This window comes from Symphalangus syndactylus, chromosome 4, assembly GCF_028878055.3.
Source record: "Symphalangus syndactylus isolate Jambi chromosome 4, NHGRI_mSymSyn1-v2.1_pri, whole genome shotgun sequence".
NCBI lineage: Eukaryota > Metazoa > Chordata > Mammalia > Primates > Hylobatidae > Symphalangus > Symphalangus syndactylus.
In genome coordinates this window covers 72,078,134-72,103,176 of record NC_072426.2, presented here as the reverse complement: position 1 = coordinate 72,103,176, position 25,043 = coordinate 72,078,134, and the positions used below count along the sequence as shown (strand labels likewise).

At 38.4% G+C, this 25,043-nt stretch overlaps 1 protein-coding gene across 14 annotated transcripts in view; it reads left to right on the top strand.

The window, feature by feature from the left end:
- Window positions 1-25,043, top strand: part of ZNF438 (zinc finger protein 438) — a 193,300-nt gene that overhangs the window by 49,786 nt on the left and 118,471 nt on the right. Inside the window, exon 4 of one of the 14 annotated variants that reach the window (XM_063637285.1) lies at window positions 6,403-6,461. The exons of the other annotated variants lie outside the window; for them this stretch is intronic. The gene's annotated coding sequence lies outside the window, so the exon portion shown is untranslated. The remainder of the gene's footprint in view (window positions 1-6,402; window positions 6,462-25,043) is intronic. 14 annotated transcript variants of the gene reach the window in all.

Sequence of the window (25,043 nt, the reverse complement as noted above, 5' to 3'; positions counted from 1 at the left end):
TTGATCCAGAAACTGCGACACATGCCAGAGACCAGGGATGGGACAGTTGAGCAGCTGACAGGTGAAATGTAGCTATTCAGATTGTTAGTTGGTCAGGAGTCAGAAATAGAGTAGGCATGTGACTCTAAAACGTGGTTTTTGAAGAGGATTATGATGGTTGGCTATGGACTTCATAGTTTGTAGACATAAAATAATTCTAACTTCTTTTTGAGGAAGAGTCATAAAAGTACAAAATCTCCTTTGCTATCTTCTCTTCTTTATGGTCTCTAAAAGTTGACTTTCTCAGGGCTCAGTCCTTAGCCTTCTGTATTTATTTTCCACACGATCTCATGTGATCTCGTGTTTTAAATGCCATCTGTTCTCCCAAATTTACAATTTCTTTACTTTGGTCTCTCCCATGAGTTCTAGACTTATTTTTATTCTTTTCAATATTTCCATTTTGGAGTCTAATAAACATTTCAAACTTAGTATGTCTAAAATGTAAATCTTGAACTTTTCTCCCTGGGTAAATGATATACCCAGTTGTTCCAGGCTAAAAACTCAAAGTCATGTGTGACTTTTTCTTTCATATCCCACATCCAGTCCATTAGTAAGGCTTATATGCCTTCCTTTTAAAATGTATCCCAGATTACCCCTACCCCACTCCTCACCCTTACTGCCCTATTGTAAGTCACTGTCATAAGTCACCCAGGTGATAATATCGTCTTTTAACTGGCCTTCCTTATCTCCTCATTGTATCTCTCCAGTCAGTCCTCCATATAGGAGTAAAAGGTGTTTTTTTTTTTTTTAATGTTAAACAGTTTCTGTCATTCCTCTGTTCAAAACCCTTCAGTGGCTACCCAGCACACACAGGATAAAACGTTGTCTCACATGTTCTAACAGGCCTGCTGACTTTATCTCCTGTCACTCACTGTCTTCCTCACTCTCCTCTAGCCACACTTGTCTTCTTGCTATTCCTTAGATACTCCCAAGTCCATTTGTAATCAGCCAACTTCCCCTGGTTCCATGATCCCACACCCCTCACTTCAACCAGTTTAGTCTAGTACCAGTGGAGGTAGATTTAGAGAGAAGAAAAGTGCGTATCCAAGACTCTCTAGCACATATAGCAGTAGAGTCACAATAAAAATATTACAGCTTTTGCATTCCTAATTTCTGTAATTTGGATTGCTTTCAAGTATAAGAAGGACTGGATTTAGAGCTACAGAAAAGTCACAGCTAGAATCAATGGGGAAAAGTTACAGAGAGATTTCTCCTCAGTTTAAAGAGTGCTACAAAGAGACCTAGACTCCCACACAATAGTAGTGGGAGACTTTAACACCCCACTGTCAATATTAGATCAATGAGACAGAAAATTAACAAGGATATCCAGGACTTGAACTCAGCTCTGGACCAAGCGGTCCAGATCTGTCAAATATTAGAGGGTTGTAGATGCATGATGTTATTTCTGAGGCCTCTGTTCTGTTCCATTGGTCTATATATCTGTTTCGGTACCAGTACCATACTGTTTTGGTTACTGTAGCCTTTTAGTATAGTTTGAAGTCAGGTAGCGTGATGCCTCTAGCTTTGTTCTTTTTGCTTAGGATTGTCTTGGCTATGTGGGCTCTTTTTTGGTTCCATATGCAGTTTAAAGTAGTTTTATCCAATTTTGTGAAGAAAGGCAGTGGAAGCTTGATGGGGATAGCATTGAATCTATAAATTACTTTGGGCAGTATGGCCATTTTCACGATATTGGTTCTTCCTATCCATAAGCATGGAATGAAAGCTGAAGTTACTTTTTGTTCCATAAGCTGCAGGATGGATATCATGTTAGCAGGCATGAAAACAACATTAATGTTCTTGTACATCTCCATTAGAGCTGTTGGGTGACTAGGTGCATTTTCATTGAGCAATAATATTTTGAAAGGAATCTTCTTCTCTGAACAGTGACTCTCAACAGTGGGCTTAAACTGTTCAGCAAACCATACTGTAAACAGACATGCTGTCATCCAGGCTTTGTTGTTCCATTTACAGAGTAGAGTAGATTTAGCATAATTATTCATGGCCCTAGCATAATTCTTAATGGCCTCAATGCAAATGAAACAGCCTTATATTTGAAGAAGATATCATATAAGACTTTCATAGCTAGAGAGGGAGAGTCAATGCTTGGCTTCAAAGCTTCAAAGGAGAAGCTGACTCTCTTGCTAGGGGCTAATGCAGCTGGTCACTTGAAGTTGAAGCCAATGTTCATTTACCATTTTGAAAATAATATACACTAGAAATATGGATAAACTTCAAAAACATTATACTGAGTAAAATAAGCCAGATACAGAATACCACAACTGATTCCATTTACTGCTCTAGGTTAGTATATCGGAAGTGTGAGAAAAGACAAATTTACTGTATGGTGACAGTGGACAAGTTGTTGCATGCAGCTAAGGGTGGGTTGTGATTGATCTGGAGGCAGTACAAGGGAACTTTTTGGGATAATGGTTGTGTTCTGTATCTTGATTCTGGTGGTTATTATATGGAGATATAAATTTGTCCAAGCCCACTGAAAAGTACACTTAAAATTTATGTATTTTATTGTATGTAAACTATTATCTCAGTAACATTGCTTAAAAAAACCCTGGTACACAAATTTTGAAAGTTATTTTACTAGCAAAAGATTAACTTCTGTCTAGTGTTAGAAGACCTTTGTGTAATGCTAAAACTTAGTCACCATGAAAAATCCACTTAGATAAATCAGTGTATACAATATACATAAAAATATATGAATTAAAAGTCCTTAAATAAGGAAAGAGAGTGGATGAATTCTCAACATACTTTCTAGTCTGTGGTTTGATGTATTGGAATCCTCAGAATGAGCTGATGTACATTTCCAGTTTCTTGAAATGATGTTTGGTAGTACCCTTGACGCTAAGAAGCAGTCAGATAAAACGAAATAATTACAACCTGTTCTTGGTTCTGCTTTCTTGTTCTTAACTTCTTGAGTTGAATTTTATTTCATGTTTTTTAACTAGAAAAACTGGTTAGAAGACATACCAACATACCAATGTCCCTTAGAATCTTTTTTTTTTTGGAGACGGAGTCTCACTCTGTCACTCAGCCTGGAGTGCAGTGGCACAATCTCGGCGCACTGCAACCTCTGCCTCCCAAGTTCAAGCAGTTCTCTGCCTCAGCCTCTCGAGTAGCTGGGACTACAGGCGCCCACCACCATGCCCGGCTAGTTTTTGTATTTTTAGTAGAAACGGGATTTCACCATATTGGCCAGGCTAGTCTTGAACTCCTGACCTTGTGATCCGCTAGCCTCAGCCTCCCAAAGTGTTGGTATTATAGGCATGAGCCACCATGCCAGACCCAGAATCTATTCCTTCTTTTAGGAATGGATCCCCTAGAGTTTAGCTAAGCACATGGCTGCCCATCTAGAAACTGTGCTTCTCTCCTTCTTTTACAGCAACATGTGGCTGTGTGACTAATGAGAGGTGAATGGTAATGTGTGTAAGATCACCTGCATTAAGCCACTTACCCTAGACTTTTTTTTTCCTTTTCTGCTGGCTGGGATGTTACACCAGTTACAGTAGCCATCTTATTTGGAAACTACTTTGGAAACCACGTGGAAGATGGCAGAGCCAGCCTGGGTCCACAAATGATCTTGTGAAACACACCTTCCCCTGTCACCCCATATTTTGGCATGAAAAAGAAGAATTTCTTTCTCACTTGAGCTACTTTTGAGTCTCTTTGTTATGGCAGAAAGTTTATACACTAATATAAAATGGAAAGCATTTCAGAGTTTTAAGTTTTTCTTTATACTGTTTGGCTATATTCTGTATATATTGGTATGGTATTCTCAATTAAAGTAGTTTTTAAAATACATATGATTACATGCCAAGAGTTCCTTTTTGATTAATTATTTAAGAGAATGTTTTGCAAATTTCCAAGTTACTTTTAAGCTTTTGGTACTAATAATAGAATGATGTTAATCTATGGCATTCTGCTTTTCTAGATTTTTATGTTCGTATTTCTGGGCTAGCCTATGATCAGTTTTCATAAAGTTACACAGACCTTTTTAAAGAAGTTTTCTTCATGAGATACCTAAATACCTATTATGTTGTTGAACTTTATTATTTTTTTGTCTGATCTCTCAAAGGCTTAAAGTTGTAAATCACTGATTTCTTACATTAATTTTAATTATTTATAGTTCCATAAGTTTTTATTTTGGTGTATGTGTTAATGTGTTATTTACTGTCAACATCTCAATTGAGGATTATACCTTTTATCAGAGTAATATGACTTCTTTCTTTTTTTTTTTCATTAAATAAAGGGTCTTGCTTTGTCACCAAGGCTGGAGTGCAGAGGCACGATCATAGCTCATTGCACCTTCCAAACTCTAGGGCTCAAGTGGGCAATCCTCCTGGCTAGCTGGGACTATAGGTGTGCCACTACACCTGGCTAATTTTTCTTTTTAATTTTTTTTGTAGAGATGGGGCCTTGCTATATTGCCCAGGCTGGTCTTGAACTTCTGGCCTCAAGTGATCCTTCTGGCCTAGCCTCCCAAAGTGCTGGGATTACAGGTGTGTCCCACTGCACCCAGCCATGACTTTCTAATTTATGACTTGTGTTTTGTTTTAGCTGACATTGGTATTGCTACCTTAGTTTATATTTCTCCATAAATCTGTGCTTCCTGTTATATTTACACTTTCTTTGTCATTACTTTTAGATATGTTTCGTAAAAGTAGAACATAGTTGGATTTCATTTTTTACCCCAAAAAGAACTTTGTCTCTTAACAAATATTTAATGCATTTAAATTTGTTTCCAAATTGTTCTAATTGGTTTTTTTGATCTTCTTTTCAGCTTTTTATTTGAAATTCTTCCTTGTTTTCATTGTGTTTTCGATTTTTTGCTGTTTTGATTTAAAGTTTTATGTTTAATTTGGTTTTCATTTTTAACTTATTGTGCATCTAGGGCTTTACAATCTAAGGATTATTTTAAAGATTTTTTTTTAACTTTAAATTTATATGATGCCTATCATTAACAGTTAAGAATAGGATGGTATCTCTTGATAAATGAGAAATTTAATATGTTTTTACTTATCTGCGTCTCTGTTTTCATTAATATGGTCTAAGATTTTTAACTCAGACTGTTACTAAATTATAATTTTAAATAATTTATGCACAATTTATTTTATTAACTTTTATATGGGCATAAAGAATATGAAAATCCTAAGTTGTCACAACCTTAATTTCCACTTTTTCAAGTATTTATCAAAAGGAATCTTAAACCATCAAAATTATACTCTGATATCCTATTACTCATTATTTTCTTGATTTATTTTCATATTATATCTTTAAAAAATACTGTTTTCATTTTTTCTGTTGCCAACATTCAAACTATTTCTTTGCTCATTGGACTAGGAGAAAAGAAGTAGAAATAGTCAGATTTGAAATTAAGATAACAAATTATGTATTTGGTATTTTCTATAGCAAAGTCTAAGGTCTGGAACATGTTTAGGATTATTGGATTAATGGATTTTATGGTGATGGGTTTTATGGGGTGATTACCAGTTATTTAGTAGCTTTGTAAGCTTGTGTTCTAAGATGTCCCTGTCAATTACTGCATCACATAGCACAGTGCCTGGCACTTAGATTCTAATTAATATTTGTTCAGTGACAGAAGCTGTCCTCTATTGCTTTCGAGTCTCTAAAACTGTTTTCCCCATCTTGAATGTGCCTAGTCATCTGACCTCTCAAATGGGCACCAACTTCATTCTCTCTATATAATAAGGGACCTTGTATGGGGCTTTCCTAGTTTTTTTCAGAACATGCTTGAGGACCATTTAGGGAAGCAGGGTCTTAGAGGACATTCAGTCTTGTGTTGGAAAGGACTGAAAGGACTTCCTTCCTTGGGGAAGGAAGAACTCTGTAGCAGTTGCTAGGGGTAATATTATATCTTTAAGAAAACAATGCTTCACTAAGTTACTTTTAGACATAGAAAGGCTTCTCTTTAATTTTTTTTTCTTTTTTAGTGGATGATTATGTAGCTAGACTACCAAGAGGTAGGGAGTGAAGTAAAGCTGAGAACAGCCTCTCCAGGATTATCAGGTCAGGGTGAAGTTCTTGGCAAGAGACTCAATTTAGTGTGGTATTCTGGAAAGCACATGGGCTCAGGAGGCAGGAGACTTTTATTCTAGCTTTGGTTCTCTGTTCTTGTTTGTAACTGTGGCAAACCATTTAACTTTTGTGAGTCTCAGACTAGATTTATTAAATGAGGAATCTGACTCAAAGATCCTTTCTAACTTTAAAATTCTGTGTCTGACCAGCGGACCAGGGTAGAACAAGGAGGTTTCTACTCGATAGCATTTTTATTTTTAATTTCATTTTGTAAGGTCAAGGGGAATAAACTATTTATCTTACTGCTTTGAACAGGGGGATTAGAAGAAGGAATCACATGTGGCTCACATGTTTATGTTCTGACTTCATATTAGGTAAGTGACATGAGGCATGTTGCAATCAGTTGTCCCTATTGTAACACATGGAAATAATCTGGTCCTAGAATGACTCAGAAGAATGTTTGTTGTTGTTGTTGCTTGTTCTGTTTTTGTTTTCTTGAAACAAGATTTTACTCCATCACCCAGGCTAGAGTGCAATAGCTTGATGATAGCTTACTGCAGCCTTGAACTCCCAGGCTAAAGCGATCCTCCCACCTCAGTCCCCTGAGTAGCTGGGACTTCAGGCGCGCATCACCTGCCTCAGCTAATTTTTTTATAGAGACAGGGTCTCCCTGTCTTACACAGGCTGGTCTCAAACTCTTGGTCTCAAGCAATCCTCCTGCCTTGGCCTCCCAAAATGTTGGGATTACAGGCCTGAGCACCTGCACCTAGCCGAGAATGTTAAATCACCATTTTTTCCTTGGAGAAAACTTGACAGAACTATTTATCTAGATTCCCAGAAGGTTATCACCTTTCCCACTGGGATATGCGTGTGTCTCAAAATTGAGGATACTGGGAGGTAGGCCTGTTGTATGCTACCAATCAGCCATAAGGCTGCGGGTCACACTGAACATCTTTCATTGAATTCCTGAGTGGTGAAACGGCTGATAGCACTAAAGTTGTGTTTCACAAGGGCAGTAACAGGATGCTGCCCTAGCTGGCTATCTGTTGTAAATTGAGATGGGCATGGTCACACGCAGGGTGGGCAGAGAGAGTTTTCAAATAATGAACATGTCACAGTTGTGAAAGAGCTGGGAATGAGTGCAGACTGAATAAAATATATGCAGCAAAGGGTGACTCTTTTTGAAGAAAGGCTTTGTTCTGCCCGGATTCTGGAGGAGGAGCCACAAGAACAGCACAGAAAAGACTGGACAGTGGGCTTTGGTTGCTTTTCTTCTCTGTAGTCATCACATTGAGGACTAAAAAATAGTTGAAAAGTTTTATTTCCCTCTCTATCAAGAGCTTCCGGGGGTGGGAGAGAGTTGTTTCATTTCAGAAATGTGTTTTGTTTTAGTAAATACATATCATGAATTGAATAAATGCAAATAAAATTCAAAATAAATTAGAAACTTGAATTAAAAAATATACGTGATAGGCTTTTAAGTGCCACTGTATGGTAGGCTCTGGTAGGGATGCAGAGATCAACATTCAGTAAAGTCTGCCCTCAGGAACTTGGGTGAGGCCAACAGATAAATGGCTAATATTTATTATGTTTCATTCAGTTTTTGTGGAGCATCTACTCTATGCAAGGCAACAGGACTTAAAAGTAAGGCAGAGAAGATTGAGTCTCTGTTTTCAAGGCATTTATAGTCCTGAGGGATATGAGTAAATAGGTAACTAGAGTGCCAGGTACATGAGGGCATACAGGGGAGAATAATAGAATGTGTGGGATTGACTGTGTTCTGAGATTAGAGTGAGACAGCCCCAATGTGCCTATACTTTTCAGATTTCTAGAGTCTTTAAGTCTTCTAGAACTACAGCGTTAACTACTGGAGGAAACATTATTGTATGTTTTTGTAGGTATAGCTGCTTTATATTAATGAGTCCATAGCTGAGCATCTGGAAGGAAAAAAAAAATGTTGATGCCTGTGCTTTCTGTATTCAGCTGATGATGAAGATGATGATGATCGAATTGCCCTCTACTAGCTACAAATTATATCTATAATTTTAAATTTGAAATTAAAGGGAGACACCTTTTGATCAAACATTGTTCCCTATTAAGTTACAGTAAAAGTCTTTCTTGAACTTTAAATCTATTAAAAAGAGATTGCATGGCCTCCCATAATCATTGAATCCCATGGCTCTTTGAGGTAGGGATTTCGTATTCAGCCCAGTGCCCTCCTATTCAAGTACCAGGCTGCTTTCTCTCTGTCATTATTGAGGTGTTGGTCATTTTGGATAACAGTAGAGGCCTGTAATTTATTTTAAGCTGGATTTGTAAATTGAAGGGGCCCAGGCTGAGTCTGGCCCATGGTGCATGTGGCTTACCTCCATGCCTGAGCCACAAAAGGCCCACTATTTGCTGTTTTTAGGGACTTAATAAGAGCTTTTGTGACATAGTTTATACACACTTTATTGGCTAAAATCTAGATGATCTAAAGGAAAAAGGAATAGTTTGCAAAAGTCAAGTTATGGCTGTGAACTAGAAGGAAAGTTAAAAATATAAAAACTGTCACAAATGGTACAAACAAGAATTAGAAATTAGCAAGAGCATAGAACCAGAGGTTTTTTAATTATAGCACTCCTTCAGACATTTTAAATTGTTATAATGATTTTAAATAGGTAAATTTTTGGTCTTAAAAAGAATCAAGGGGCCAGGCGCGGTGGCTCACGCTTGTAATCCCAGCACTTTGGGAGGCCAAGGCAGGTGGATCACAAGGTAAGGAGATTGAGACCATCCTGGCTAATAAGGCGAAACCCCGTATCTACTAAAAACACAAAAAATTAGCCAGGCGTGGTGGCGGGCGCCTGTAGTCCCAGCTACTTGGGAGACTGAAGCAGGAGAATGGTGTGAACCTGGGAGGCAGAGCTTGCAGTGAGCCAAGATTGTGCCACTGCACTCCAGCCTGGGCGACAGAGCAAGACTCCATCTCAAAAAAAAAAAAAAAAAAAAAGAATCAAGGGCTCTACTTTCTGTGTGTAGTTTATTAAATGTAAACGCATACAAAATTTAAGGGGAAAAGGTAATCTTTTTATGTGGAACTGTTTTGATTTATGTCTTCCGAGACTTTGAAAGCCTCTTTGCACCTTGATTAAATACACTGAGTCATTTTAAAACCTAGTAAAATTGTTGGGGGATGGCATAAGCAGATATTTTTAATATAGCAATGAGGAATATCATAAAGAAGATTATTAAAGCAGTTTGTAACATAAGCCTTGAATAGTATTACTAAATAAAGGAAATGAGGTTTTAGAAATTTGAACACGTTAACTACAAAAAAAGTAAACTTTTGTTCATGTAATACTGAAATCAACTATGGAATGGAAGAAACTATGATTTTTCTTTTTAAACTAAAATTATTTGCAGAGGAAATACTTTGTTAAAAAACAAAAGGCATTTATATCAGGCTAAAATTCCATTTGACTACCACCCTTCTGTCTCCCCAGAGATCATCCTTTTGCTATTTATTCTTCCAAATTGTCTTCTAAATATTTTTATGCATATATATGTATACATAGCACAGATGTATATTTTTTTTGTTGATGTTTAAACACAGAATGTTGATTGCTGGTTCACTTTAAATATGGCCTTCCATTGTTATGTTTTATTTTTAATACTTCTGCAGTATTACTAATAGCAGCTGACACTTACCACGTAGTTACTATGGGCTAGGCGGGATGTTTAGCATTTTTCATATAATTTAGCCTTATCTTCATAATAACCTGCAGAAGTAAAACAGTTTATTTTATATGAATAAAATTCTACCTTTAGTATACCTTTCATTTACAGTAAATTACTAATGCCAGTAGTTTAGCATTCTTTAATAAGATTTCAATACCAAAACATTTGGAATGATTTTTTAAAATTGGTAAGACTGTAACTGCCAGTTCTGTTACATTTTTTATTCTTGTGCAGTTGGCCGTTACCAAGTCCCCGGAGTCAGGTGTCTGCTTGCTTGCTAAACCAGAAAGCTGGAGATATGAGGGTGATTCTTGCTCAACTTTTAGGAATGAAGTGGTAGTATGTGTCCTATTTGACTGATTTTAAATGAGGAACAGACAACCCCAGACATTTCCTCACTAGTTAATGGTTTGAAAATCCTGTGCCTGTGATGATGTCCATTTTGGGGACAGTTATGGGATACAAGACTTGGATTGAAGGTGGTTCCCTTTTGAAAGAAGTCTTTCATTGTGCCCTTGGTCATACTGGTATGAAGAAATAAAGGCTGCTGCAATAGGAGCTCCAAGAATTTTTATGGGAATTGGTAGAAAGGGGTATTGGGTAGGTTGAGAGAAAAAAAAAGGTTGTGCCTATGTATACGCTGATTTTGGAGTTTGGATGAGGATATTTTCCACATTTCATAACAAAATAAAGAGCTGTTAGTGAATGGGATAGCTCTCAGAAAGTTTTAAGTCTCAGCTCTGCTGCTTAACTAGCTGTGTGACTTTGAACAGCTCCATGACACTGTTTTAATCAAATAATAATATTCACTTCATACAGCTGTAGGGTCAAAGTTACATAAAGTACGTTAGACATTGCTAAGTGTTTTATAAATGTGCTAGTATTAGGTGGTGTTCTTACTGTTTTCATTAACATAACTGTTGTCAAAATCTACCGTTCACCTCTATACCAAAGACTTAACCTACTTGCTTCTATCCTTTATTACTTGAGAAAGGTTACTATATTAGGGTTCTGTTATTTTCAGAATGGTAAAAGAGGACCTGTCACCTCTTTTAACATTTAACAAATATTGAAGGCCTAATATATGTGTGTGTGTATATATGTGTGTGTGTGTGTGTGTGTGTGTATCAGCCAGCATTTCTTCTGGATGAATGCTAGTAAAGAAAGGATCATTTATATTAATAGTAACTCTGGAGGAGAGAAGAAGGTCCCAGTAAATATAATTTGCCAGAGGTCTCAGTAAATATCATTTCATTGTCATCATTAGTCTTCATAGGCTTTTTAAAATCTTTTTTGTCTTCAAGATTTAAAAAAGCATTAATTATTAATATCTGTCCATTTATGCAAGTATTTGTAAATAAATGAATTTGTAAATGGTTATGATGAGACACTGAAAAAAAAACAATAAAAGCTTACCTTGCTTTGGTTTGGTTTTGGTTTTGGTTATAATAGCTTTGAAGTCACAAATAGAGTGACTCCTCAATGGGAGTATGAGGTTTTTATGTTTAATAGGATAGAACATGGGTTAAAAATGTTAAGAAGTGCTCATTTCCAGAGTAAGCTCTTATTTTCAGCTGAGGAGACTGAGCTCCACTGAGCTTTCATTTGGTATACTTCGGGGTCCACATTCTAATGGGGAACTGATTCTTGCTGGAAACCCAATCAAAAGTCTGGTTTATTCTGGGTTTGTTTAAAATTTTCCTTCCCACTGTTCTGTTATATTTTCCTAATATAAGTATTATAGCAATTTAGAATTCATGGAAAGAATGAGCACCTTTAGCTTCTTACAGTGTCATGAGACTGCATATTTGTGATTCAGTGTTCAAGAAATTAAACATCAGTTGTTTAACGCAACTAGGAAGTCTACAGTTTAATCTCATTTACTGTTATTTAGTGATATGCCATTTAGTATATGAAAACACTGTGGGTATAGGCTGTTCCTTGAAGCAGACTATGTGTGCTTTGGAGGGGGCACTTTGCCAAGGGAAAAAATCTTTTGGTTTTTTTGTTCCCTCTTCTGGAGGGTTCTGAAAATCTGTCCTTTTGACTTTTATTGGCAGTTGTCATCGTCATCATCTCCATATTCTTTTATTTTTTTGACTTACTCTGTGGCAAACCATCTCTAGCCTGAAGTTATACCAATGAAACAAAAATCTTATTTCAAAGTGACCCATGAAATTCCATTCCATATTTAAAATGTGTCACATTGGAAATGCCACTTTTTTCTCCATTGTATTTTTGTTACCCTAACCCATGCCCTCACCATCTAAGGACTGTGTGTATTTTTAAAATTAATAGCTCTCGTACTCACTGGTTTGTGGAAACTGAGCATTTCCCCTTTACCCAGAGGCAGTTGTGGTAAGTGTCTTGTTTTCTTCAGATCCCAACCACGAGTCTCTAAAGGTATCTAAGATCTGTATGGTCACATCTGCTTTTCCAAGTAACAGCTAGAAATATTTTACCTTGCCTTCACTATAGCTAGACTATAATAACGTTTACAATCAGAGGCCAGGCGTGGTGGCTCACGCCTGTAATCCCAGCACTTTGGGAGGGCTAGGTGGGCGGATAACCTGAGGTCAGGAGTTTGAGCCAGCCTGACCAACATGGAGAAACCCTGTCTCTACTAAAAATACAAAATTAGGCAGGTGTGGTGGTGCATGTTTGTAATCCCAGCTTCTCAGGAGGCTGAGGCAGGAGAATCGCTTGAACCCGGGAGGTGGAGGTTGTGGTGAGCCAAGATCGCGCCATTGCACTCCAGCCTGGGCAACAAGAGTGAAACTCTGTCTCAAAAAATAAAAAAAAATTTACAATCAGTTAAATTCTGTAAGCTTCTGGCTTAGAATATTGAAGAAACTTTTACATAGAGTAGATAAAGGATGGAGTAGGAATTTCTGATTTGATTATGTGTTATTGTGGAAAGAATGCTTTCCCTACAGACTGACTAGGAACAAGATGTTTAAACATAAGCCAGGGTGGAGACCTGTTTGGTCAGCTTTATAGGAGCCACATTTCCCTACTTAGGATGAGTTTGCCAACTATCCCATCAACCTACCGCTGCCTGATCCTTCAAGTGTCTTTGGAATTTTTACTTAGGGCACTGTTGGGTAAGGCAGTGATATAGTACATATGTAGCAATTAGGCTAGAGGCTGTTTTGTGGAGCAGCATGATTTTATCATGCCGTTATGAATTCATGCTGTGCTCTGTGTGTATATATATAAAATGTCTTTTTTTCCCTTTTTCTCCATCCCTCGCTGCTCTTGGCTTGTATATTCACATAACTGGGCAGCAGCAGGACTTCATTTATCACAGGCGGTGGGAGGGGGTACAGAGATATGAAAGGGTTACTGTTCACATTTCCTGTGTAGTTCCTTCTGATCTTACTGAGTTGTAATTCCTTTCTTGACGTTAAACATTCCCAGGCTCCAGTAACCTTCTGGCCTGCTTGCACTGGCCAAGTGTGTCCCAGGTGATCTTGTAGGCGAACCTCCTGTTTTTAAGACAAGAAATCGCTCCTTCCTTCATGAGATAAGCTAAATATTCATTCCTTTGCAGTCCCAGAAGAAATCCTTTAATTTAAAACAACAAGAGTGGTAACATATTAGTTTTAAAATTAAAATTTAGCACATATTTGTTGTCATGTTAATTTTGTAGATTTTTGAATCTATTCATTCGTAGTTTAGTGAGTTTCTGGTGGAATGAAGCCCTATTGATATATTAAAGATTACATCTTTTCTTCTTAAAACACACTTTAAAAATGGGTTTTAATTCTAAAAGGATAAATTTTGGCCCTACCATCTTACTTTTAGCCTACTTATCAGTAGATCATTTTAAGTTGCCTCAGATGCAAAGCAGCTTAGCTGAAACTGCAATATTTCTGCTTTTCTTTATTAGTCAGCTGTTAGAAGTTTATAGTTGGCTGGGCGCGGTGGCTCACGCTTGTAATCCCAGCACTTTGGGAGGCCGAGGCGGGCGGATCACGAGGTCAGGAGATCGAGACCACGGTGAAACCCCGTCTCTACTAAAAAATACAAAAAATTAGCCAGGCGTGGTGGCGGGTGCCTGTAGTCCCAGCTACTCGGAGAGGCTGAGGCAGGAGAATGGCGTGAACCTGGGAGGCGGAGCTTGCAGTGAGCCGAGATTGCGCCACTGCACTCCAGCCTGGGCGACAGAGTGAGACTCCGTCTCAAAAAAAAAAAAAAAAAAAAAAAAAAAAGGAGTTTATAGTTGAGCGTTGGGGAGATACTTATTTCCTTTTTCTCTGTTTTTAAAAGTATATACCGGCTCTTCTTTTCCCCACAGTTTAAAGTATATAAATTTTTGTGGTTGGCAAAAAGGCTTTCTATTTTTGCTTTTTCCTTAAAGTTTTAGAAGAAAGTATTATGCCGTGAAGCATAAGAATGGGTCAGCAGCTAATTTACAGGGAAAAGGAGTACTTTTGCCAATGCTGCCTTAATCTCAGGTAAAGAGCTTTTGTTTGGACAAGGCTCCAAGGGTAAGTTTATTCTTACTGCTTATAGCACATCTCTGTGTCCTCAGTCAACAACTTGGGAACCTAGGGACTTGGGGACTGAAATGAAACAGTATCTCTTTGAAAGAGTTTCTAGGATAATTTTAAGTTTGCTAGTGTTTAGGCAAAGTAAACTATCTGCATTGCTCTAAGCAATGAGATAAAATATTTTTAGTGCACCTTAACTGTCTGGAATACAGTTTTACAGGGGGGTGGGTAGATGAATTTTTGGATTAAATCTGTTTAAATCTGCTTTAGAGAGCCAACATGAATTGCTGATATTAATCATTTACCTTTAGTTCCCCAGTACCTAATACAGAGCCTGTCACACAATAGCTTTTCTTTCTTTCTTTCTTTTTTTTTTTTTGAGATGGACTCTTGCTCTGTTGCCCAGGCTGGAGTGCAGTGGCGCAATCTCAGCTCACTGCAAACTCCACTTCCCAGGTTCAAGTGATCTCCTGCCTCAGCCTCCCGAGTAGCTGGGACTACAGGTGCATGCCACCACGCCTGGCTAATTTTTTGTATTTTTAGTAGAGACGGGGTTTTACTGTGTTAGCCAGGATGGTCTTGAGCTCCTGACCTCATGATCCACCCACCTCGGCCTTCCAAAGTGCTGGGATTACAAGCATGAGCCACTGTGCCCAGCCCCTTGATTCCTTTTAAGACCAAAAGTTTGCCCATTTAAAATCTTGTTTTTCTTTTTTTGAAACAGGAGCTCACTCTGTCACCCAGACCGTAGTACAGTGGCATGATCATAGCTCACTGTAGCCTCAAACTCCTGGGCTCAAGTGCTCCTCCCACCTCAGCCTCCTAAGTACCTGAGATTACAGGCAAATGCCACCAAACCCTACTTATTTTTTCATTTTGTAGAGACAGGGTCTGGCTGTATTGCCCAGGCTTGTCTAGAACTCCTGTCCTCTAGTGATCCTCCCACCTTGGCCTCCAAAGTGCTGGGTAATTTTAGGCAGTGGGTTTTCAATAATGGTTTGTTGAATGAATGAATGAGACTGCCAGATTACTCTTGTAGATTCTATTTTTTTTTTTTTACAGTATTGCTAATAGTAAAGAGTGATGCATTTAGTACGTACATCTTTGTATTTTTAAAAATCACTTCAACTTTTATTTTAGATTCAGGTGGTACATGTGCCACAAGATTTGTTACATGGGTATATTGTGTGATGCTAAGGTTTGGGTTATGGATGATCCTGTCACCTAGGTACTGAGCATAGTACCCAATAGTTACTTTTTCAACTCTTGCCTCCCTCCTCCCTCTCTCCTTTCTCTAGTAGTCCCCAGTGTCCATTGCTGCCATCTTTGTGTCCATGTGTACCTAATGTTTCACTCCCACTTATAAGTGAGGACATGCAGTACTTAATTTTCTGTTCCTGAGTTAATTCACTTAGGATAATGGCCTCCAGCTGTATCCATGTTGCTGCCAAGGACATGATTTTATTTTTTATGGCTGCATAGTATTCCATGATGTATATATACCACGTTTTCTTTGATGGACATCTTGGTTGATTCCATGTCTTTGCTATTGTGCATAGTGCTGTCATGAACATAGGAGTTCATGTGTCTTGTTTGTAGAACGATTTATTTTCCTTTAGGAAATGGGATTGCTGGTTGGATGGTAGTTCTGTTTTTAAGTTCTTTGAGAACTCTGCAAACTGCTGTCCACAGTGGCTGAGCTAATTTACATTCCCACCAGCAGTGTATAAGAATTCCCTTTTCTCTGCAGCCTCACCAGCATATTATCTTTTGGCTTTTTAATAATAGCTATTCTGGCTAGTGTGAGATGGTATCTCATTTTGGTTTTGATTTGCATTTCTCTGATGATCAGTGATGTTGAGCATTTTTTCATATATTTGTTGGCTGCTTTTATGTATTCTTTTGAGAAGTGTTTGTTCATGTCCTTTGCCCACTTTTTAACGAGGTTATTTTCTTGTTGAATTGCTTAAGTTCCTTATAGATTCTGGATATTAGACCTTTGTTGGATGCATAGTTTTTGAATATTTTCTCCCAATCTGTAAGGTCTGTTTATGCTGTTGATAGTTTCTTTTGCTATGCAAAAGCTCTTTAGTTTAATTAGGTCTCACTTGTCAATTTTTTTGTTGCAATTGAGGTCTTAAGTACAAATTCCTTGCCAAGGCCAGTGTCCAGAATGGTATTTCCTAGGTTTTTTTCTCAGATTTTTATAGTTTGAGGTCATTGTTCCATATGTGTGTGACTGTGTGCATGTCTACATCCTTCCTATTAATCTGTAATGGTAGGTCCTGTTCAAAGTCACTGAACAGTTAATTTCCTCACAACATTCTGTGCCCAGGTCCTTAGGTGATCTATACCTGGCTGACCTATCCATGACACTGCTTGGTCATAGAAAAAAAGATTACATTTAGTTATCGATTAAAGATAATCTGTTAACATTTCCTGAACACTTCTATTTTCCCCCAAGAAAATACTAATGTCCGTCAGTCAACAAATACTTGCAGAATGCTAGTGTAAACAGCATTGTGCCTGGTATTGTGGGCTTTCCAGAGATGTGCACCACCTTGTTTCTGCCATCTGAAGTGTCCTAGACTTCTCAACGAAGAGGATATGGACACTAATCAAGTTAAACAGCAACCTAAAGTATGTTAAATATAGTTATGAGCTAAGTGAGAGGCATGGACAAGAATCAGGTAGCTTAGAGGAAGGAAAAATCATTTTTACTTGAATTAGAGAGTGATCAAAGATTTAATGGAAGCTTGAATAGGGCATTAAACAAATAGTTGGGGTTTGAGTATAAAAGAGTAAGGCTATCTGACATTTATAAGTAAGGGTGACAGTTATCACACTTCCTGTGCCTAGCAGCAATGAAGAAACAACTAAAAAAAAAATGCTGAAGTGTATGGTGGAAACTTTTCTTCATCAGTGACTTATTTGTTCCTTATTTTCTCCTAAAGTAGAATTTCAGAAAAGCTTCCACCTAGGACATACAGCAGCTATTTCAGCTACTATAAGGATCACTTTAGTAGGAAATCCTCCCAGACTTTTCACCAAAGTAAAATTTCAGCAGGAAGACAGGAATAAGACACATTGAAAAGTTATTGTTCATGACTACAGTTTGATAATAAAGGCTTGATTCAGTCTTATTGGCAATTTTTTTTTTTTTTTTTTGAGATGGAGTCTCACTATGTCACCCAGGCTGGAGTGCAGTGCTGCGAACTGCAACCTCTGCTGCCCAGGTTCAAGGGATTCTCCTGCCTCAGCCTCCCGATTAGCTGGGATTACGGGCGCCTGCCACCGTACCCGGCTAATTTTTGTAGTTTTTAGTAGAGACGGGGTTTTACCATCTTGGCCAGGCTGGTCTTGAACTCCTGAACTCCTGACCTTGTGATCCACTCGCTTTGGCCTCCCAAAGTGCTGGGATTACAGGTGTGAGCCACAGGGCCTGGCCTCACTGGCATATATACTAGTGCTCATTGCTAGTTATATCTTGGTTTGAATCCTAACATATAAGGAGATATTTCCAAGTTCACTATTTTTTTACATGTAGATAGGTGGCTATCGATACTTGACACTATAGATAAATATCATAATTTGATAGGAGTTTCTATTAACCTCTTAAAGTTTCTTTTTTTTTTTTTTTTTTTTTTTTTGTGATGGAGTTTCACTCTTGTCGCCCAGGTTGGAGTGCAGTGACACGATCTCAGTTCACTTCAACCTCCGCCTCCCGGGTTCAAGCAATTCTCCTGCCTCAGCCTCCTGAGTAGCTGGGATTACAGACGCCCGCCACCATGCCCAGCTAATTTTTGTATTTTTGGTAGAGACAGGGTTTCACTATGTTGGCCAGGCTGGTCTCAAACTCCTGACTTCAGGTGATCTGCCCACCTTGGCCTCCCAAAGTGCTGGGATTACAGGTGTGAGCCACCGGGCCCGGCCAACCTCTTAAAGTTTCTTTCACAATAAAGCATGTACTAATATCACAAACTATTTTAGTCTTATTTTTTGTTTTGTAAAGCAGATTTTAAAATGAATAGAATTTATATTGAGACCCTTTGATTATATATACTTATTAAAAGCAAACCCATTAGTGCATTTTAGAGTCAAACATCTGTCTACTTGTATTCTTTTCTTATATAGCTAAAGGAAAAATAATGCCGCACAGAAACGAAACCAGTTTTTCTAAAACAGTAAAGATAGAATCTTGAGACAGTCTGCTCACTTTAATTTTTATTTTATATTTTGGTCTTTTGGCCAGTAGCAAATTGATGTGACCTTGTGCGTGTTTCTCTGAATATCCACAGTTGTTCAACTGTATGAATTGCTGCCAGTGTGACAATGAGCCAGAAGCTATATCCAACTTGCTTCTCACACTGTATTTTTGTAAAGACCTAGATTCTTTCAAGATATTACTAAGTGATCCATGATTAAAGGTTTTGATGGTTTGCTAATTTTAGGAAAGGTGGGAGCAATCACAATGTATATTACATAGTGTATATTGGTATTTTATTTAACCCAGTGTTTCCCAAATGTGTTTGAACTTGGGAACACCCACCCCCTGTCTTTCTTCCTTTCAAATTCCTTCCTTTCTTACTTTATTTTTTAAGAACACTTACTAAAATCTCTTATAGAACAAGTTTCAGGAATGTACACTATGAAAGTTTCATACACACATGCACATTATTTAGATATGTTGCTTATGTCTTTTTCTATTAATTTCTAACTTTTCCAGGGCATAGGTTGGGAGGAAGAAGGAAAATGAGTAACTTACAAGTTTTACTAGTTATTCTGATGTCAAGTTTAGTGCGAAAGAGGCTGAAGCTTATATCTAAAATAAGGTTTGAGATTGATCTGAGTATTTTAAGAGTTCTTACTATCTATATCTTCTATAGCTTGTTGCTGTGTACATGCAGGAGTTGACAGAGCATAACAGAAGTTACTCTATGGGAAATAGTAAGGTGGGTTGTAGGTGAAATGAAACTTTTCCCTTTTCTAACCTTAAGAAGAAAAAGCAAATTAAAAGACCTAAACAGATGGAGATAACCAGTACTTTACAACAGAATTTCTTATTTCAAGCTTTTGTAAGTACTAGCCTCTCTGGTAGTTGTAAACACATTTTGTTTAGAAAGTACAAAAATTTTCAAAACTTTTTTTTTTTAAGAAACAGGCTTATATAAAGTAAGATAAATCTGGTAAGATAAGTTTAATATCTTTTATCCTTTATCTTGCACATACCTGTTATTAATATACTATGCCATCATTGTCTATTTATGTGCTAAGTGAGTAACTATATATTATTTTTCTCTGTATCTTTGGCACCTAACCTTGCACTGTGCCTGGCACGTAGTAGGCATTCAGTAAATGTTTGTTGATGTGAGTGTGGGGGATGGGAAAATTTAATTTTACAGTCAATCCTAGGGGAATACGTTAATGGTTGGAATCTTAAAAGGATTATGTTCTTTTGAAAACATCTTTAAAATATAGCCTATTTTATTTTTGTATTTATATCTGTCTTGTCTTAAGAAAGTATTTAGGGTGGTATTAACAAGTATACTTAGTAGTACAGTGGGATCAAATAAAATTTAAAATAAATGGGTAAAAGAACAAAATTGGAGGATTTATACATCCCCATTTCAAAACTCAATCTAAAGTGACAGTATTCAAGACAACATGGCCGTGGCATAGGGTAAGCATATAAATCAATGGAGAGGAATTGAGAGTCCAGAAATAAACATTTACATTTTTGGTCCATTGATTTTTGAAAGAGCTGCTAAGACAATTAAAGAGAGAAAGGGTTATTTTTTCAACAAATAGTGCTGGAAAAATTGGATATCATATACAAAAATTAACTTCCTTACAATAACCATACACAAAAATTAGCTGACAATGAATTATGGGCCTAAATGTAACAGCTAAAATTATAAAACTTCTAAAAGAAAGCATAAAAGAAGCTTTATGAACTTGGATTAGGCAGAGTTGTTAGGTATGACACCAGAAGCATGAGCCATAAGATAAAAAATTGATGAATTTGACTTAATTAAAATTAACATTTTTATGCTACAAAAGACATTGGGAAGAAACTGAAAAGACAGGCTGCAGACTGGGAGAAAATATTTGCAAATCATGTGTGATAAAGGACTTGTATCCAAAACATGTAAAGAATTATAAGTGAATAATAAGGCAAACAACCCAACTTAAAAATGAGCAAAAGAACAGAATAGACACTTCATCTGAAAAGACATGAGAATGATTAATAGCCACATGTAAGCACAGTGAGCATCATTAGTCAATAGGAAGATACACATTAAAAACACAATGAGATACCACAATGAGATTACATCCCCTAGGATGGCTGTAATAAAAAAGACAATCTATAGTGTCTAGGATGTGGAGAAACAGGAACTCTCATATTATACATTGTTGGTAGGAATGTAAATTGTTACAGCCACTTCGGAAAATAGTTTGGCTATTTCTTTTAAAGTTAAACCAACTTACCATATGTAGTAGGGTTCTCCAGAGAGACAGAACGAATCAGGTGTGTGTGTGTGTGTGTGTGTGTGAGTGTGAAGAAATTTATTTATTTATTTATTTATTTTTTGAGATGGAGTCTGGCTCTGTCACCCAGGCTGGAGTGCAGTGGCGCGATCTTGGCTCATTGCAAGCTCCGCCTCCCGGGTTCATGCCATTCTCCTGCCTCAGCCTCCTGAGTAGCTGGGACTACGAGTAGCTGGGACTACGAGTAGCTGGGACTACAGGCACCTGCCAACACGCCCTGCTAATTTTGTGTGTGTGTGTGTGTGTGTGTGTGTGTGTGTGTTTTTAGTAGAGATGAGGTTTCACTGTGTTAGCCAGGATGGTCTCGATCTCCTGACCTTGTGATCCGCCCACCTCGGCCTCCCAAAGTGCTGGGATTACAGGCGTGAGCCACCGCGCCTGGTTGAAATTTATTTTAAGGAATTAATTGGCTCAAATAGAGTTGCAGTTTGAGTCCAAAGGCAGTCAGCTGGAAAACCAGAAGAGCCAATGTTGCAGATGAAGTCTGAAGGGAGTCTGCTGGGGAATTCCCTTTTGCCCAGGGAGGTCAGCCTTCTGTTCTATTCAGGCCATCAACTCATTAGCTGAAGCCACCCCATATAATGGAGGACCATCTGCCCTACTCAAAGTCTAACAATCTAAATGCAGATCTTGTCCAAAATTACTCTTGCAGAAATGTCGAGAATAATGTTTGACCAAATATCTGAGTGCTGTAGTCCAGCCAAACTGATACATAATTTTTAATCATTGTGCCATATAAACTCAGCAATTCCACTTCTTGGAATCTGCCGAAGAGAAATGAAAACATATGTTCACACAAAGACTTGTATGTAATTGCTCTTGGCAACATTATTTATAATAGATATTAATAAAACCAAGAAAAAATACAATGTCCATAACCTGGTAAATGGATAAACAAAATGAGGCATATCTATACATTGGAATACTATTTGGCAATGAAAAAGGAAGAAAACATTGATATATGCTGCAGCATGGATGAAACTAAAAAATATAGTGTTGAGTGAAAGGAACTAGACTCAATAGACTACATATTATATGATTTCACTTATGAAATTTCTAGAAAAGGGAAACTGATTGAGTTAGCAAGGAGATTAGAGGGGAATTAGGGGTTGGAGCAGGAATTGACTGCATATGAACTCAAGGGAATTGGGAGAGATAATGGAAAACTGGATTGTAGTGATGATTGCATCCATTTAGTACATTTTGGTCCTCTATAAATGGACTAAAACTTCATTGAACTGTCCCCTGTTCAATGGACAATGATTAATTTTATGGTATATAAATTGCACTTCAATCCATATCAAAATTATAAAAGTAGTACAAATGGAGTAAGGATGGGACACACATTATATCTTATAAAATCTCCTATATTTTGCTTGAGGTGGATCCTGGATTTTGCCCTAAGCTCTCTAAGAAGACATCTCTCAATATGAAATTTGTTTTCTGTTGTTCACAAGACCAAAATTAATCAATATTTTAGGAGAAGCCTAATAATTATAATTCAAAGGAAAATGTATTCTTTTCGTCTATATAGTGCAGTGTAATCAAGTCTGTCCTTAAACAACATCCTCATAGTAAATAACTGAAGACTCTCTTCTGACGACCTGTTTCTTGAGCCCCCTTTCTATACAGTCTGGTAGCCTAACATCAAAGGCACACTGATAAATACAGCCCTGTTGGGTGAATAGGGAGGAGATCAGCAAAAGTACAAGGCCAGGAATGCTATTCTTTGGTCGTATGACTCAGTCCCAAAAATGGAACTACAAAAGACCTCGAGTAGCCAAAGCAACATTGAGAAAAAGAACAAAGCTGGAGGCATCACACTACCTGACTTCAAGTTATACTACAAAGCATTTCCAAACCTCAAGAAAAATATAAGTATCCAGGCACAGGAAGGTCAAAGGTCATGCAGCCTACCAAGACTGAATCATAAAGGAATAGAACACCTGAGTACAGCAATAATGAGTCACAAAATTGAATCAGTAATAAGAATTAGTCCATCAAAGAAAAGCCCAAACCCTGATGCTTTTCCTGCTGAACATTTAAAATAGAAATAATGCTCCAAAGAATATTAATCAATAGTAACCAAAACAGCATGGTACACACATAAAAACAGACACATAGGACAGTGGTACAGAATAGAGAACCCAAAAATCCATGTTTTTACAGCCAGCTGATTGTTTGATGAACATGCTAAGAACACACATTGGGGAAAGGACATCCTCTGAAATAAATGGGGCTAGGAAAACTGGACATCCATGTGCAGAAACTAGATACCTGTTTCTTACCAACATCAACTCAAAATGGATTAAAGACAGACTTTGAAACTATTAGAATAAAACACAGGAGAAACACTTCATGACATTGGTCTAGATAAGGTTTGTGTGGGTAAGACTTCAAAAGCACAGACAAGGGGGTGGAGCCAAGATGGCCAAATAGGAACAGCTCCGGTCTACAGCTCCTAGTGTGAGCGGCACAGAAGACGGGTGATTTCTGCATTTCCGTTTGAGGTACTGGGTTCATCTCACTAGGGAGTGCCAAACAGTGGGTGGAGGACAGTTGGTGCAGCGCACTGTGCGCGAGCCGAAGCAGGGCGAGGCATTGCCTCACTCGGGAAGTGCAAGGGGTCAGGGAGTTCCCTTTCCTAGTCAAAGAAAGGGGTAACAGACGGCACCTGGAAAATCGGGTCAGTCCCACCCTAATACTGCGCTTTTCCAACGGGCTTGGAAAATGGCACACCAGGAGATTGTGTCCCGCACCTGGCTCGGCGGGTCCTATGCCCATGGAATCTCTCTGATTGCTAGCACAGCATTCTGAGATCAAACTGCAAGGCGGCAGCGAGGCTGGGGGAGGGGTGCCCACCATTGCCCAGGCTTGCTTAGGTAAACAAAGCAGCCAGGAAGCTCAAACTGGGTGGAGCCCACCACAGCTCAAGGAGGCCTGCCTGCCTCTGTAGGCTCCACCTCTGGGGGCAGGGCACAGACAAACAAAAATTCAGCAGGAACCTCCACAGACTTAAATGTCTCTGTCTGACAGCTTTGAAGAGAGGAGTGGTTCTCTCAGCACGCAGCTGGAGATCTGAGAACGGACAGACTGCCTCCTAAAGTGGGTCCCTGACCCCCAAGCAGCCTAACTGGGAGGCACCCCCCAGTAGGGACAGACTGACACCTCACTTGGCCAGGTACTCCTCTGAGACAAAACTTCCAGAGGAACTATCAGACAGCTGAATTTGTGGTCTCATGAAAATCCACTGTTCTGCAGCCACCGCTGCTGACACCCAGCCATACAAGGTCTGGAGTTGACCTCTAGCAAACTCCAACAGACCTGCAGCTGAGGGTCCTGTCTGATAGAAGGAAAACTAAGAAACAGAAAGGACATCCACACCAAAAACCCATCTGTACATCATCATCATCAAAGACCAAAAGTAGATAAAACCACAAAGATGGGGAAAAAACAGAGCAAAAAAACTGGAAACTCTAAAAAGCAGAGCACCTCTCCTCCTCCAAAGAAACGCAGTTCCTCACCAGCAACGGAACAAAGCTGGATGGAGAATGACTTTGACGAGTTGAGAGAAGAAGGCTTCAGACGATCGAACTACTCCAAGCTACGGGAGGAAATTCAAAACAATAGCAAAGAAGTTAAAAACTTTGAAAAAAAATTAGACGAATGGATAACTAGAATAACCAATGGAGAGAAGGGCTTAAAGGAGCTGATGGAGCTGAAAGCCAAGTTTCGAGAACTATGCGAAGATTGCAGAAGCCTTGGGAGCCGGTGTGATCAACTGGAAGAAAGGGTATCAGTGATGGAAGATGAAATGAATGAAATGAAGCGAGAAGGGAAGTTTAGAGAAAAAAGAATAAAAAGAAACGAACAAAGCCTCCAAGAAATTTGGGACTATGTGAAAAGACCAAATCTACGTCTCATTGGTGTACCTGAAAATGACGGGGAGAATGGAACCAAGTTGGAAAACACTCTGCAAGATATTATCCAGGAGAACTTCCCCAATCTAGCAAGGCAGGCCAACATTCAGATTCAGGAAATACAGAGAACGCCACAAAGATACTCCTCGAGAAGAGCAACTCCAAGACACATAATTGTCAGATTCACCAAAGTTGAAATGAGGGAAAAAATGTTAAGGGCGGCCAGAGAGAAAGGTCGGGTTACCCACAAAGGGAAGCCCATCAGACTAAC